Genomic DNA, 6,000 nt, shown 5'->3' on the forward strand with positions numbered 1-6,000 from the left:
ATCCTAAAACATTTTAACATCACCTTATAACCTCTCATAGTCCTATGCTGCTTTAAGATCTGAACTCCTAAACCTAAGAGTACACCCAACCCTACCCACCTAACTGTTCTCTCTGCTACCTTGTTTCAGCCACAGCGGTCTCCTCACTATCATCTGAACATACCAAGCTGATCCTACTTCACACTTAGTAAGCCCACCTCACCACTGTCTTCATCTTACCCAGCATTCAGGTTCTAGCTCAAGCTCACCTCCTTCATGAAACTTACCATAAATGATCCCCATTCTCTACCCCTACTTGGAATACATCTAGCAAAGGGATTACCTGGGTAGTATTCACTGTGAAACTTAACTAAAGCTAATATCCCATCTTTATGTATGTCGTTGTCTAATGTGCAATGTGAATGACCAGTTTTTCTAATAGCAACTTCCATGAAGGTAAGAACTGTATCTCAAAATTCTTTAAGCTGTTTGTAATAGTAACAAGTAAATACTTGTTGAAAAAAGAACCCAGTTTGAATGACTTTCAAGATTGTGGTTCTAGTAATCCTGAGTTTAAGACAAAGAATGTTTATATTATAAAATGTTTAAATCCTTGCATTTCTCAGATATGAAAATCTCAGGTTTTTGTTTAAAGAAGGTATAATAACAGTAATTGTTACCCAAAAAAACCAGATGGACTAATATCTCAGTGCATCTGCTAAATTTCTGTTTGAAAATGTTTTTATTTTCCGTGAGTAATTTGTTTTGATTCACATAAATTATCTTCTTTTTAAATATTTCTAATCTGAATTTCAATTAAGAGAAAGGAGAGTGGAATTATTAAGAATTTGGTTTTAAATCCCTGGGTTTAAGACCCTGTTCTACCAATTATGAGCTGAATATCTTAAACAAGTAGTTTTACCTTGCTCTTCCTTTATTTTTTCATCTGGAAAATGGCAATATTGATAATAAATGGAACTACCTTATTAGTTGGTGTTAAGGATTAAAAAACTAACATACATTAAATAATAATTATAAATGGTAAACAAATAATCCTGATCCTGAAATCATATTCATTATTATTAATAATATTCAAGTCGAATTTAATTTGTCATAAAAATGTATTATTGCCACCAGTACTAACATTTAACTACCTGTGTCTTAAGCTATGGTAAAAACACACAGAGTGAAGGAAAATAGAAGTCTGAAAAATAAATGTTGATGTTGAGAAATTGAGAAAGTTGAATGTTGAGAAAGTTATTATAGAAAAGTTTATTCCAGATACATTGCCATTGGGCCATTTACTTCTCTTATGGCTTCACTTTAGCTCTTCATTCCTCCATTCCTTCATTCCTTCTGCAAGTTTCTCCCTGTCCCACTCAGAAGTCAGCGGGACTACATCATTAATGATCACTTTTATTTGGTTTAAATCAAATATTTTAATGAACTATTTGGAAGGAAATCCGTATCTAAATCCTGCAGTGCATTATTTTTTTTATCAGAATATATCTGAATTATGAGATTTTTAAAAGCCTCATCAAACAGACCTAAGTGAATTATAATAATTTATACATCCTTTGAGATGCTAGGATTCAGTTCATTTCTTTTTTTTTTTTTTTTAATCGCGTTATGTTAGCCAGCAGACAGTACATCTGTTCATTTCTTTTCATTGACTTTCCCAACCACTAGGAGGCCCATTTCTAGTACTGGTTCAGTCAGTAGCTTAGTTGTGTGACCCTAAGTAGCTTAGGGTCAAGCAAGTTACCTAACCTTTGTGAATCTCACACATTTTTTCTTTTCATTTCCTTTTTTTAAAAAAAATATTTTTAATTAATCTATTTATTTATTTATTTAGAGAAAGAGAGAGTATGCCTGTGCTAAGGGGCATAGGGAGAAGGAGAGGGAAAGAATTGCTAGCTGACTCCACACCAAGCATGGAGCCCAATGTGGAGCTCAACCCTACAACTCTAAGATCATGACCTGAGCCAAAACCAGGAGTTGAACACTCAACTGACTGAGCCACCCATGTGCTCTAAATATTTTTTAAATATGTAAAACAAAATAGCTAAACCAAATAATTTTTACAGTCCCTTCTATTTCCATATCTTTTCCATAGGACATTAAAAATTTCCAACTCATAAAATACATGATATCTGTAAATTGTAGTTATGTTTCATCGGTTCTTTTGTTGTTGTCCTGACTGCAGGGAGAATGAAGTTTGAGTTGAGAGAAGGAAACTCCATTCAGATGTGTATTATTTGAGTAAAAAGTGTGCTTAATAGAAATGACAACCAGTGTGTAACAACTTGATAATTACAAGTGAAATACTCAGAATGGATAAGCACAGAGTTAAATATTGATAATATGTCATCCCTTCTTTAAAGGAAATTGAATTGCAGTAAAATCACATCTACAAATTTATGCTGTGGCTGAAAATCTATTTTCAACCACATACATTCTAATTTAAAGTTAATGCTAAATACAGTAAAAGGGAAGAGATCAGCAGAGTCAGAATAGTTAAAGCAATTCTCATGTAACTAAAATGTAGCCAAGAAGAATACCTGTAATGGTGGTTGTGTGTTTCCAGAAGAACCCTGACTTAAATTCAGGTGCACCACTGAATCTATAATAAGATTATAGGAGATCATGTGGCTCCACTCCTTAATACCAAAAAGAGAAATCTCTGGACAACAATGTACAGACTGAGTCATTTATGATTCTTCTACTGTGAGAATAAACAAAGTTTAAATTTAACAGAAATCCATTTGTTTAGTGCAAGGGTCCAAAGAAAACTAAGCAATGGCCTTGAAAACATGCAATGCACCCAGCTTTTTGCCATTCCTGTTCCCTTCTAAATCATTTGGCCAGTCCCTTGAGTTGGCAGAAATACCCCAAAATGGTGGTGCAGTGCCTGAAACAGCAAGGCAGTTTTACACTAGAATTGTTCCTGTTGCTGTTCTGTCTATCCAAAGAGAAATGTGCTGGAGGTGTGGGGCCCGCCAATCTGTCAGAGAAAGCTCTCGTGTGATTGTGATGCACAGTCAAGTTCAAGAGCCATAACCCAAGATTTCATAATTCCTCCATGCTCTCTCCCCATACCCTCCCCACTAGAGTAACAAGGCTTAAATTGACAAAAGATATTACATTCAGTTTCTAATTTCTGTCAGTTCTATTTTATTTTAAAAAATCAGAAAGATCTGACACCTTCATTTTTTATCATTATTAAAATCCTTGAAAGCGTCACTATTACAATCTAGGCTTTCTTTCCAAGTATCAAATGAATAGAATATTTCAATAAGTAACTACTGATTTCAGAAACCTTATCTTCCAGACAATTTCTGAATTAAAGAGAAAGGTGATGACAATGAATTTACCCTTTCATATTGAGAAGAACCTTAGCAATATGCCATCTTAGATATGAAAGGAAGAAAAAAATTTCCCCCACATACTCTCTTTTGCTTAACTAAAAGTAGCAATAACTTTCCAGAAATTTTAACTTCTAGACAGTGGACAAAGAGCTATGTATAACAAAAATCACTGATCTGTTCTATATCCCTTTAGTTTTGCCTTTTCCAGAATGTCATATAAAGAAAATTATACAGTATGTAACATTTGAGACTGGCTTTTTCCACGCATCATAGCTTTGAGATTCATCATGTTGATATAGCAATAATTCATTCCTTTTATTTTGAGCAGTATTCCATTCAGTGGATATACCATAGTTTATTCACCCATTAAGAGACATCTGGGTTGTCTCTAACTGGGGGCTATTATGAATAAAACATTGATGTACAGGATTTCTAGTGTGAATGTAAGCTTTCATTTCACTATGTTTTTGTGTGGATATAGGTTTTAATTTTACATACCCCTAGGAGTAAGATTCCTAAATCATATGGTAAACATATATTTAACTTTCTAAGAAACTCCAAAACTCTCTTCCATAGTGGCTATACCATTTTGTATTCCCACTAACATGTATGAAAGTTCTAGTGCTCCTTTTTTTTTTTTTTTTTTTTTTTTTACAGTGCTTGATATTATAGTTGGTTTTGGTGGTGTTGTTGATGGTGTTTTAAGTTTAAAATTTCTAATAGGTGTGTTGTAATACTTTACTGTGGATTTAATTTGGATTGCTCTAATGGCTAATAATGTAGAACATTTTTATGTGCTTGGTTTGCCATCCATATGTTACCCATTTTTAAATTGGGTTGTTTGTTGTTGTTGTTTTTATTGTTATCAGGCTTTGAGAATTCTTTTTATATTCTAGATATTGGATATATGATTTGCAATTATTTTCTCTCAGATTGTGATTTGTCTTTTTCATTTTCTTAACTGTGTCTTTCACAGAGCAAAAGCTTTAATTTTGTGAAGTTCAATTTATCAATATTTTCTTTCTTAGAATTCTTGGCTTAATGCAATGTCATAGGGAGTTTCTGTTTTCTTCAGAAGTTTGCAGGGTTTTTGTTTTGTTTTGTTTTATGTTTAGATGTATGATCCCTTTGGAGTTAATTTTTGTATAGGGTATGAGTTAGACCAAAGTTCAATTCTTTGTCCATGGCTATCCAATTTTTCCAATGCCAGTTGACAAAAGGTTATGCTTATCTCAGTGAGCTAACTTTGGACCTTTATTAAGAATCAATCACCCACATTTGTTTGGGTCAATTTCTGGATTCTCTATTCTATTCTGTTGATCCGTATGTCTGTCCCTTTGCTAATATCATACTAACTTCATTACCATAACTGTATAACAGGTCTTAAAATTAGGGATTTTATCTTTTTGAAATTGTTTGATATATTCTAGTTCCTTGCCTTTCCACATAAAATTTAAAATCAACTTTTTAAGCTCTACAAAAGTCCTGCTATAATTTTCATTGAAATTGTGCTAAATTTATAGGTCAATTAATGGAGAATAAATATCTTCATGCAAAATAAATATCTTAACTATATTATATATCCAATCTACAAATACAGTATATCTATTCACTTATTGGGTTTTTTTTTTAATTTTATTTATTAGAGAGGGAGCAGGTAAAAGAGAGAACAAGCAGTGGGAACAGCAGGTAGAGGGAGAAGCAGGCTCCCTACTGAGCAAGGAGCCAGATCAGAACTAGATCCCAGAGCTCTGGGATCATGACCCTGGCCAAAGGCAGGTGCTTAATCAACTGAGCCACCAAGGCATCCCAATATATTTAAGTTTCTTTAAGAATTTTCTTTCATTGGGTGCATGGGTGACTCAGTTGGTTAAGCGTCTGCCTTCGTCTTGGGTCATGATCCCAGAGTCCTGGGATCAAGTCCAGTACTAGCCTCCCCGCTCTGCAAGAAGTCTTCTTCTCCCTCTACCCCTCCTCCCACTGTTCTCTCAATCCCTCTCCCTTTCTCTGTCAAATAAATAAATAAAATCTTCAAAAAAAATTTTTCTTTCATCATCATTTTTTTCTCCAAGTTTTTATTTAAATTCTAGTTAGTTAACATATATAGGAAAATTGGTTTCAGGTATAAAATTTACTGATTCATCACTTACATACGACACCCACTGTTTGTCCCAGTGCCCTCCTTAATACTCATCACCCATTTAACCCCTTCCCAACCACCTCCCTCCATCAACCCTCAGTTCATTCTCTATATTTAAGAGTCTCTTATGGTTTGCTTCCCTCTCTCTTTTTCTTTCTTGTATGTTCATTTGCTTTGTTTCTTAAATTCCATATACAAGTGAAATCATAGATTTGTCTTTCTCGGACTTATTTCACTTAGCATCATACTCTCTAGCTCCATCCACATCGTTGCAAATTGCAGGATTTCATTCTCTTTGATGGCTAATATCCTATTGTGTATATATAACATTCACCAGTTGGTGGGCTCTTTCCATAGTTTGTCTATTGTTGATAATGCTACTATAAAAATTAGGGTGCATGTGCCCCTTTCAATTTGTATTTTTGTATCATTTGGGTAAATTTCTACTAGGGCCTTTGCTCGGTCATAGGTAGCCTCATTTTGAACTTTTTGAGGGAACTCCATACTGTGTTT

Source organism: Mustela erminea, chromosome 1, assembly GCF_009829155.1.
Source record: "Mustela erminea isolate mMusErm1 chromosome 1, mMusErm1.Pri, whole genome shotgun sequence".
NCBI classification, from domain to species: Eukaryota; Metazoa; Chordata; class Mammalia; order Carnivora; family Mustelidae; genus Mustela; species Mustela erminea.